The sequence below is a fragment of the Humulus lupulus genome, chromosome 5 (assembly GCF_963169125.1).
Source record: "Humulus lupulus chromosome 5, drHumLupu1.1, whole genome shotgun sequence".
In the NCBI taxonomy this organism is placed as follows: Eukaryota; Viridiplantae; Streptophyta; class Magnoliopsida; order Rosales; family Cannabaceae; genus Humulus; species Humulus lupulus.
Genome location: NC_084797.1, coordinates 64,562,819 through 64,574,099, shown reverse-complemented (window position 1 = coordinate 64,574,099; position 11,281 = coordinate 64,562,819).

Below are 11,281 nucleotides of genomic sequence, written 5' to 3'. Positions count from 1 at the left end.
CAGCCTCCCACGGCTGTGCGCGCATGCGGGCCGCGGCACACCCCTCCTAGGGCCGCGGCACTAACAGCAAACCCAAAATTTCCATCAACTTTTCATCCCTTCTTCAAGCCAATTACCACCAAAACCAAACTAAGATTCCTAGATATTCAACACAATTACTCCAGCACAAAAACAACATCAAAACCTCATCAAAGCATGCTCCAAAACTTAGCTAAAACACCCAAAGATCAAGCAAGCTTAACTACATGCAAACCTCTAAACCAGCAGAAAATTAAAGACTAAACCTTAGTGTTTAAAGCTTACCTTGCTGAGCTTAATCCCAGAATTATGATCCTCAATCCCAAAGCTTCAAGCCCCTAGAGTTTCCCAACTGAACCCCTTCAATTTCCCAAGCAATTCCTTTAAGTTTCTTCAAGTTTTGCCTTAGAGAGAGTGAAAGAGAGAAACAAAAGCTATTTCTCAGCTCAAGGAAGATATGAGTCGGTTCCCCTCAGTTTCTGTACAGTTCAATTTTATTTATCACATTTAACTCAATTAACATGCATCATAATCATATATACACATAGATTCATATATAAGCATATCTAAACCACTTATTGCCCTCCAGGCACACTAATCAAGGCCCTAAGCCAGATTAGCAAATTCGGGTCGTTCCTTCAGCCTCCCACGGCTGTGCGCGCATGCGGGCCGCGGCACACCCCTCCTAGGGCCGCGGCACTAACAGCAAACCCAAAATTTCCATCAACTTTTCATCCCTTCTTCAAGCCAATTACCACCAAAACCAAACTAAGACTCCTAGATATTCAACACAATTACTCCAGCACAAAAACAACATCAAAACCTCATCAAAGCATGCTCCAAAACTTAGCTAAAACACCCAAAGATCAAGCAAGCTTAACTACATGCAAACCTCTAAACCAGCAGAAAATTAAAGACTAAACCTTAGTGTTTAAAGCTTACCTTGCTGAGCTTAATCCCAGAATTATGATCCTCAATCCCAAAGCTTCAAGCCCCTAGAGTTTCCCAACTGAACCCCTTCAATTTCCCAAGCAATTCCTTTAAGTTTCTTCAAGTTTTGCCTTAGAGAGAGTGAAAGAGAGAAACAAAAGCTATTTCTCAGCTCAAGGAAGATATGAGTCGGTTCCCCTCAGTTTCTGTACAGTTCTATTTTATTTATCACATTTAACTCAATTAACATGCATCATAATCATATATACACATAGATTCACATATAAGCATATCTAAACCACTTATTGCCCTCCAGGCACACTAATCAAGGCCCTAAGCCTGATTAGCAAATTCGGGTCGTTCCTTCAGCCTCCCACGGCTGTGCGTGCATGCGGGCCGCGGCACACCCCTCCTAGGGCCGCGGCACTAACAGCAAACCCAAAATTTCCATCAACTTTTCATCCCTTCTTCAAGCCAATTACCACCAAAACCAAACTAAGATTCCTAGATATTCAACACAATTACTCCAGCACAAAAACAACATCAAAACCTCATCAAAGCATGCTCCAAAACTTAGCTAAAACATCCAAAGATCAAGCAAGCTTAACTACATGCAAACCTCTAAACCAGCAGAAAATTAAAGACTAAACCTTAGTGTTTAAAGCTTACCTTGCTGAGCTTAATCCCAGAATTATGATCCTCAATCCCAAAGCTTCAAGCCCCTAGAGTTTCCCAACTAAACCCCTTCAATTTCCCAAGCAATTCCTTTAAGTTTCTTCAAGTTTTGCCTTAGAGAGAGTGAAAGAGAGAAACAAAAGCTATTTCTCAGCTCAAGGAAGATATGAGTCGGTTCCCCTCAGTTTCTGTACAGTTCAATTTTATTTATCACATTTAACTCAATTAACATGCATCATAATCATATATACACATAGATTCACATATAAGCATATCTAAACCACTTATTGCCCTCCAGACACACTAATCAAGGCCCTAAGCCTGATTAGCAAATTCGGGTCGTTACAACTATCCCCTCCTTACAGAAATTTCGTCCTCGAAATTACCTGAACAATTCGGGGTACCGTTCCCTCTTCTCTGACTCAAGTTCCCATGTCGCCTCCTCAACTTTGCTGTTCCTCCACAGCACTTTCACTAAGGCGATGGTCTTGTTCCTCAAGACCTTATCTTTTCGGTCAAGAATCTGAACCGGCTTCTCTTCGTAGTATAAATCCTGATCAAGCTCCAAATTCTCAAAACTTAAAACATGTGTTGAATCTGACATATACTTCCGGAGCATAGATATGTGAAATACATCATGAACCCCCGATAAAGCTGGAGGCATCGCTAATCTGTAAGCTACCTCACCAACTCGTTCCAGTATCTCGAAGGGGCCAATAAACTTGGGGCTCAACTTACCCCGAACACCAAATCGTTTCACACCCCTCATGGGTGAAACCCTAAGGAACACATGATCACCCACCTGAAACTCCACGCTCCTGCGTCTCAGGTCTGAATAACTTTTTTGTCGACTCTGGGAGGCGAGCATACGTGCTCTAATCTTCTCAACTGCCTCATTGGTCCTTTGAACCATCTCTGGACCCAAATACTTTCTCTCACCTGTCTCATCCCAATGAATAGGTGATCGACACTTTCTTCCATAAAGCATCTCGTACGGAGCCACACCAATAGTCGCTTGATAACTATTGTTGTACGAGAATTCGATTAAGGGAAGATGCCTACTCCACGATCCCCCAAAGTCAAGCACACAGGCCCGCAACAGATCCTCCAATATCTGGATCGTCCTCTCAGACTGCCCATCCGTCTGAGGATGATAAGCGGTACTAAACCGTAATCGCGTGCCCATGGCCTTCTGCAAACTCTCCCAGAACTTGGAAGTGAAGGTGGGGTCTCTGTCCGATACTATTGACCTTGGAGCCCCATGAAGTCGAACAACTTCCTTTACATACAACTCAGCGTACTGCTCCACAGTATAAGTTGTCCTAACAGGCAAGAAGTGGGCGGATTTAGTATACCTATCCACAATCACCCACACAGAGTCATGCTGTCCCACAGTTCTCGGTAAACCAACCACAAAATCCATAGTAATATCTTCCCACTACCACTCTGGGATCCCCAAAGGCTGCAACAATCCCGCTGGCCTCTGGTGCTCAGCCTTGACCTGCTGACAAGTTAAACACTTAGCCACATAATCTACCACATCCCTTTTCATACCTGACCACCAATATAAAACTTTCAAGTCCTGGTACATCTTCGTTGTACCCGGGTGTAAAGAATAGGGAGTGGTATGCGATTCATCCAAGATCTCTCGCCGGAGATCAGAATCCATCGGAACACAGATCCGACCCTTATACTTCAGTAATCCCGTCTCTGAAATGGAGAAGTCCTTTGTCGCTTCGACTAAAGCACTCTCTCTATGACCACGCAACAGAGAATCCTTCTCCTGCGCTTCCTTGATTCTCTCAAGGAGTGTAGACTGAAGAGTGATGTTGGCTAACTGACCAACCACCAACTCTATACCCGCTCTGGTCATCTCCTCAGCTAACTTACCGGATATCTGCCTCGAGCTAAAAAACTGTCCTGGGCCTCTCCGACTCAATGCATCTGCCGCAACATTAGCCTTCCCAGGATGATAAAGGATATCACAGTCATAATCCTTAACCAACTCCAGCCACCGCCTCTGGCGCATATTCAAGTCCTTCTGGGTAAAGAAATACTTTAGGCTCTTATGGTCAGTGTAAATCTCACACTTCTCACCATAAAGATAGTGCCTCCAAATCTTAAGTGCAAACACCACTGATGCTAACTCCAGATCATGTGTAGGATACCTCTGCTCATACTCCTTTAATTGCCTTGATGCATAGGCTATCACCTTGCCAGCCTGCATCAACACACACCCCAAACCCTGCCTAGATGCATCACAATAAACCACAAACTTTTCATTCTCTGTCGGCAAGCTAAGTACTGGCGCAATAATCAATCGCCGCTTAAGTTCCTTAAAACTGTTCTCACATCTGTCCGTCCAAACATACCTGGTCTTCTTCTTTGTCAACTCTGTCAATGGCGTAGCTATTCTGGAGAACCCCTCAAAAAATTGTCGATAGTACCCTGCCAAATCCAGAAAGCTTCTCACCTCAGGAACATTACTCGGTCTAGGCCAATCTCTGACTGCCTCAATCTTGCTTGGGTCAACCAGAATCCCCTCCTTGCTAACGATATGGCCCAGAAATGTAACTTGTGGCAACCAAAACTCACACTTGCTGAACTTAGCGTACAACTTATGTTCCCTCAACCATTGTAGTACCAATCGCAAATGTTGCTCGTGTTCCATCTCTGTCTGAGAGTACACCAAGATATCGTCGATGAACACAATCACAAACTTGTCCAGATAGTCCTTGAAAACCCTATTCATCATATCCATAAAAGCTACTGGGGCATTGGTTAATCCAAAGGACATAACCAGGAATTCATAGTGTCCATACCTCGTTCGGAAAGCAGTCTTTGGTATGTCCTCCTCTTTAATCCTTAGCTGATGATAACCTGATCGGAGATCTATCTTGGAGAACACTGTTCTACCCTGTAGCTGATCAAACAAATCGTCGATCCTAGGCAATGGATACTTATTCTTGATGGTTAACTTATTCAGTTCTCTGTAATCAATACACATCTTGAGGGACCCATCCTTCTTCTTAACGAACAACACTGGAGCACCCCACGGCGAGAAACTCGGTCTAATGAACCCCAAATCAAGTAACTCCTGTAGCTGAATCTTTAACTCCTTTAACTCCGCTGGAGCCATTCTATAAGGTGTCCTGGATACTGGCTCCGCTCCTGGTATCAATTCTATAACAAAGTCAATCTCCCTCTGAGGCGGCAACCCTGGCAAATCCGCTGGAAATAACTCCGGAAACTCACACACCACCCTTGTCTCACCCGGTCCAATCGGCACCACCCTAGAAGTATCCACAAGGCTCACCAGGAATCCTATGCAACCTTCCTGCATCAGGTCCCTAGCCCTCAAGGCTGAAATCATTGGTACACGCGGTCCACTAACTGTCCCCACAAACACAAAGGGTACCTCCCCTTCCGGTTCAAAAGTCACCATCCTGCGCCTGCAGTCTATCGTTGCCCCATACTTGGATAGCCAATCCATTCCCAAGATTATGTCAAAATCATCCATCTCCAACTCAATCAAATCAACAAACAATTCCCTACCATCTACCTCCACAGGTAATGCCCTAATCCACTTCCTAGAGACTACCAACTCCCCTGTTGGCAACAAAGTCTGGAATCCTCTAGCATACACACCACTAGGTCTACAAAGCTGATCTATCACCCTAGCAGATACAAACGAATGGGTAGCCCCAGAATCAAACAATGCAGAATACAAAGAACCATCACTAGAGATCTAACCTGTCACCACTGAGGGGCTAGCCTCCGCCTCAGTCTGTGTCAAAGTGAACACCCTGGCAGGAGCTAGACTATCACTCTGCTTCTGCTCCTCCTTCTTTACTTGAGGGCAATCCCTCTTCAAATGACTGGCACTTCCACAAACAAAGCAGGCCCTGATCCTGCACTCACCCTGGTGTCGACGCCTGCACCGTGGACACATAGGAAAACTCCTCCAACTATCACTGCCACCCTGACGGCCGGTGGTAGCACCCCGCACTCTCCTATCAGAACCAGGAGAAGTAAATGAATCTGGAACTCTCCTTTTCTGCTCACTGGGGCCACTGCCCCGACTGGTCCCAACAAAAGGAGGCACTGTCCTCCTGGCATCGCGCCTAACAGCGCTATCCCTCCATATTTGATCCTCAGCCCTCTCAACAGTAAGGGCCTTATCCACCGCTTGGCCATAAGTGGTAGTCGCTGGATCCAAGGTAATGTTCACATCGCGGGCAATCATAACGTTCAACCCCCGCACAAACCTATCCCTCCTAGCCGCGTCTGTCGGCACTAAATCTAGCGCAAACTTCGCCAATCTATAAAACTTGATTGCATACTCTGTTACTGTCAATCGATTCTGAGTTAGGTTGACAAACTCATCAACCTTCGCAGCTCGCACTACCACACTGTAATATTTCTCATTAAAAACACTTTTAAACTCCTCCCATGTCATAACCGCAACATCCCTCCGCTGGCTCACCACATCCCACCAGATGCGAGCATCAGCCCTGAGCATATAGCTTGCACAGTCAACCCTGTCATGTCCTTCAACCCTCATAAAATCCAAAACCACAGAGATCAAGTTCATCCACTGCTCTGCCAGCAATGGGTCCGAACCACCCTCAAAAGTAGGAGGTTGCTGCTTCCTGAACCTTTCATACAATGGTTCCAACCTATTCTCCACAGTAGACTGAACAGGCACTGGCACTGCAGCCTGCTACATTGGCAGCCCAGTAACCTGAGACGGGGCCTGCTGCCTCATCTGTCGCAGCTCTTCCTCTGTTCTCTGCAGTCTGGCCTCCATTTCGGCCATAATCTGTTGCCAATTCTGTGGGGTAGGCGGAGGGTCCTGACCCTGGTTGTCATCCTCGGCCCTACTGCCTCGGAGTCTAGCTGATTGACGAGGCATCTCAATAAATATGCCTGCAACCATCGACGCCGCTCATTAGGCAAGACAACAACATACAAAACCACCTCCCAGGCACATCAGTAATCCACACAAAGCAGCTCATATAGCATATAACACACAACGGGCCATGCCCTAACATCATGCATATGTTAACTAATTCATCATGATCTATACAAAACATACAGGCATACAGGGCATTTAAACACGTATTCAAGCATACCAACCAATCTTACCAACCAACCCTGAGTTAAGCCTGTCACTGATTGCGTGTGTACATGTTCGGTCAATCTCCAGAACCAATAACCTTGGCTCGCTCTGATACCAAGTTGTAACGCCCTACCCCCTTAGAGTCGTTACTAGGTGTGTTTAAAATCGTGCCTCAACTCGCTAATCGAGGTTTTAAATCAAAAACGTGTAACTAAGCCATAGTTAAAAAGAAAACATTAGAGAAAGTAGATTTCATTGCTAATCATAAAAGTTTACACTTGGGATCCCAAAACAAAGTTTAGAAAATATTTACAACACAAAACTGATCAGAGTCGACTAGACGACAAAACCTAGGTTCCTTTACAAACATCTCCCAAAATCCCCTAGCTGTGACAGCCAGGCTGGCCGGACATGTACACGCCGCCTCACGCCAGCTGTGCTCATGGTTGGTTGATCTTCTCTTTACCCTTACCTGCACCACAGAGCATCTGTGAGCCGAAGCCCAGCAAGAAAACCCAAAACAGATAACATATGCGAAATACAAGTCGAACATATAAACAGGCCACCAGTGGCTAAACACATACGACTTTGTCGCCTAGGCGTTTACCAAGCCCTAGGTATGCGGACCACACCGTGAGGATATCCCAGGTATCCTTTTAGGGACTCGCCCTGGCAACTCGCACCCCTCGTGCTCAATGCTGCTCCCGGCCCTTTACCGTTCTCGGCCTTGTACTCAACGTGCCTGATGCCGTTCCCGGCCCCACGCCGTTCCCGGTCTACACCGTTCCCGGCTCTTGCCGATCACACATATAATATCAACACAGTATAGAAACAAGCACAGAATTCAAGCATAAACAAATAAAGAGCCATGCTCTACAACTCTAGTATATAGGGCTCGGCCCTGCATGTCGTTTCCATTCAATATATTGGGCTCAGCCCTGCACATAAGCTCTATGGAAACAGGGGTTTTCTTACCTGAGTTCCGAGCTTCCTGAGCACCGATGCCCCGAGCACAGTCCGCTAACGTGAGCCTTGCCGAAACCCTAGTCACAACACACAATAATATCCGACCATCAAATCCCAACCCAACAAATAACCTCGAACCGTAACCCTGACCTCCGGGATCTTGATTTCTATCACTCCGAGTGATAAATTCCATCCCGAGCCTTCCCCTTAAAGTTCCCAAGTAAAAAATATCATTAAATTCCTCACTGACACTAAGGGTCGCGGCTCCTTCCCCTAGAGCCGCGACTAGCCTCAAAACAGAGGCTAGCTCTCCACTGACCAACACATGGGTCGCGGCGCGCCCGAATTCCTTCAGCCTCCCACGGCTGTGCGCGCATGCGGGCTGCGGCACACCCCTCCTAGGGCCGCGACACTAACAGCAAACCCAGAATTTCCATCAACTTTTCATCCCTTCTTCAAGCCAATTACCACCAAAACCAAACTAAGATTCCTAGATATTCAACACAATTACTCCAGCACAAAAACAACATCAAAACCTCATCAAAGCATGCTCCAAAACTTAGCTAAAACACCCAAAGATCAAGCAAGCTTAACTACATGCAAACCTCTAAACCAGCAGAAAATTAAAGACTAAACCTTAGTGTTTAAAGCTTACCTTGCTGAGCTTAATCCCAAAATTATGATCCTCAATCCCAAAGCTTCAAGCCCCTAGAGTTTCCCAACTGAACCCCTTCAATTTCCCAAGCAATTCCTTTAAGTTTCTTCAAGTTTAGCCTTAGAGAGAGTGAAAGAGAGAAACAAAAGCTATTTCTCAGCTCAAGGAAGATATGAGTCGGTTCCCCTCAGTTTCTGTACAGTTCTATTTTATTTATCACATTTAACTCAATTAACATGCATCATAATCATATATACACATAGATTCACATATAAGCATATCTAAACCACTTATTGCTCTCCAGGCACACTAATCAAGGCCCTAAGCCTGATTAGCAAATTCGGGTCGTTACACAATGACTCTCCTTCCATCTGAAAAAAGTTATTAATCTCTCCCCTTAACTTGGCAGCCTTTGCTGGAGGAAAGAACTTGGTAAGGAACTTCTGAGCTAACTCCACCCATGTAGTGATAGAATTCACCTGTAAGGATATCAGCCAACTCTTCGCTCTATCCCTCGGTGAAAATGGGAATAGCCTCAATCTTATAGCATCATCACTCACCCCATTCTTCTTGAACGTAGCACATAACTCCAAAAAATTAGCTATGTGTAAATTGGGGTCCTCCGTTGGTATTCCTCCAAACTGGACAGTTGTTTGAACCATTTGAAGGGTGGCTGGCTTAATCTCAAAATTGTTTGCTGCAATGGTTGGAGGTCTAATGCATGAATGCACTCCTGTAACAGTAGGAAGTACATAATCTCTCAAAGTTCTTGGTCCTTGCTCCCTTTGAACCTCTGCAGCCCCTTGACCATTATTAGCACCATTTCCCAAATTGTCAGCCATGGTAAACTCCAATCTCCTCTTTGTTTTCCTGTTCTGTCTACACGTTCTTTCAATTTCCAGATTGATTGGTATAATCTCCTTGTGTCTATTGCTTCACATATACCAACAAGTCCTGAAACACAATAGAACATTGATCCAAATAAATGTTAACAGAAATAAAATAAAATAACCAAATTAGAACAAATAACAATAACTGTGATATTGGAATATAAGTCCCCGACAACGGTGCGAAAAACTTGATCGTGAAAATCTATTCACGCAAGTATACGTGGTCGAATCAAGTAATATATGATAAATAGAGTGTTGATCCCACGAGGACTGATTTCCAAATACCACTAATTGATTTTCAAATTCTATTTGGTAAATTAAAATTTAATTGAATAATTAAAAGTAAAAGGAATACTATAAACTATGAACAAAAATTAAAGAATTGGAAACAAAACAATGAATCAACTAATTAAAAATCAATAATAAAAAGCCTAGGAATTAATTTCATCAACTATTCATTCTATTAATTTTAATAATCAATTATAAATCTCTTCTTTCTATTCTAATAGTAGGTTAATATAATCGATTCCTATTCTTTTTCAAGATATAAGATCTCAATCTATATGCAGGTTTTCTACATTTCTGTGATAAACTTGAACATATAGAAGGCATTAAACATGGAAACCTAATTACTACACAAGTCATACAGGTACTTTCGTCCAATATGCAACCTATGTCTATACAATGATAGCATATTCAATTCTCATCTTTCGAATTTTGAATCAAAACCATTAAATCAAGTAAATAGTGATCAAGTATTTACTAGCATTAAACACACATCATATAGATTAGAATAGAAAAGAAGTATCAATAGAAAATCATAATAAAATTAAATAGAAATCCCAGTGACTATATTAATTCCTAGATAAAAGAAATTAGTTCATAAATAACATGATGGAAATAAACTGCAAATAATTGTTCATAAAATAAACCTAAAGAATTAAGATGAAAACAGAAAACTAATTACAGCAACCTCTTCTAATCTAGGGTTTTTAAAAACTGAGACTCCTATCAAAATCGCAGAAAAATGTTCTTAAATAGCCCTCCAATATCCCCAAGTGAATAGACCATTTTGCCCTTCAAAAAGTGGTTTAAAATCTGAAAAACTTATATACAGCGCTGTAGCGCTAAAGTCAGAGCCAAAACGCCTAAAGTTTTGTTCACTAGTGTTGTAGTGCCTTCCATGTAGCGCTGGGGCACTGCCTTTCAGTTCTTGATAGCGCTGGAGCGCTACTTCCATAATAGAACGAAAACTCGTTTCGAACAGCCTGCAGCGTCAACTCATCATATTTTGATCATAACTCCTTTGATATAACTTTGCATTGAATGATTAAAAAAGCTTTGGAAAGCTAAGAGAAAGATATAAAACTGCTATTTCTAGAAGTGTTTCTAGAAAGTGAATAAATCATGGTCAAAATGCGGCTTGAAGTCTCAGACTTGCATTATAGAGCATAAACGACGTGTGTTGAGCATCTTCAATGTAGTATTTTCCACACATAATGTCTTGAAACTCCACAATCAACAGGAAATCCATCTTATTTATTATATTTAACATGTTTCTTCTCATTTCACTCCATATTATGTACTTGACCATTAAAACCTGAAACAAGAAGAAAACAAGCATAAATCTGCACTAAACAATCCTAAATAACTAAAAACATAACATAAAACAATCTCTAAAACAAACCTAAAATGAACCTAACAGAAACACCCTCAAGGGTTCGTGCCTCTGAACGAGGTGACTTCTATGCACGCGATATGGTTTTGTCAATACGACACCAATGCGACGCAGGAGATGTGCCGACTCATTCGTGAGTTTGCCCATTTTGTTCTTCACCCGGAGAAGCCTTATTGTGGTGGGGCTCCTGAGGAGACTTCTTTTATGTCTTGCATGCATGCTATTTGTCTTTACAAATTCTTTCCTTTCTTTTCCCTCCAAAGACTAACCCTATATGTTTCTTTGTGCAGAAAGCATGGGCCTATCCATCTTGGTCAGGCAGAATCGCAAGTGGGTGACAGGGCCTT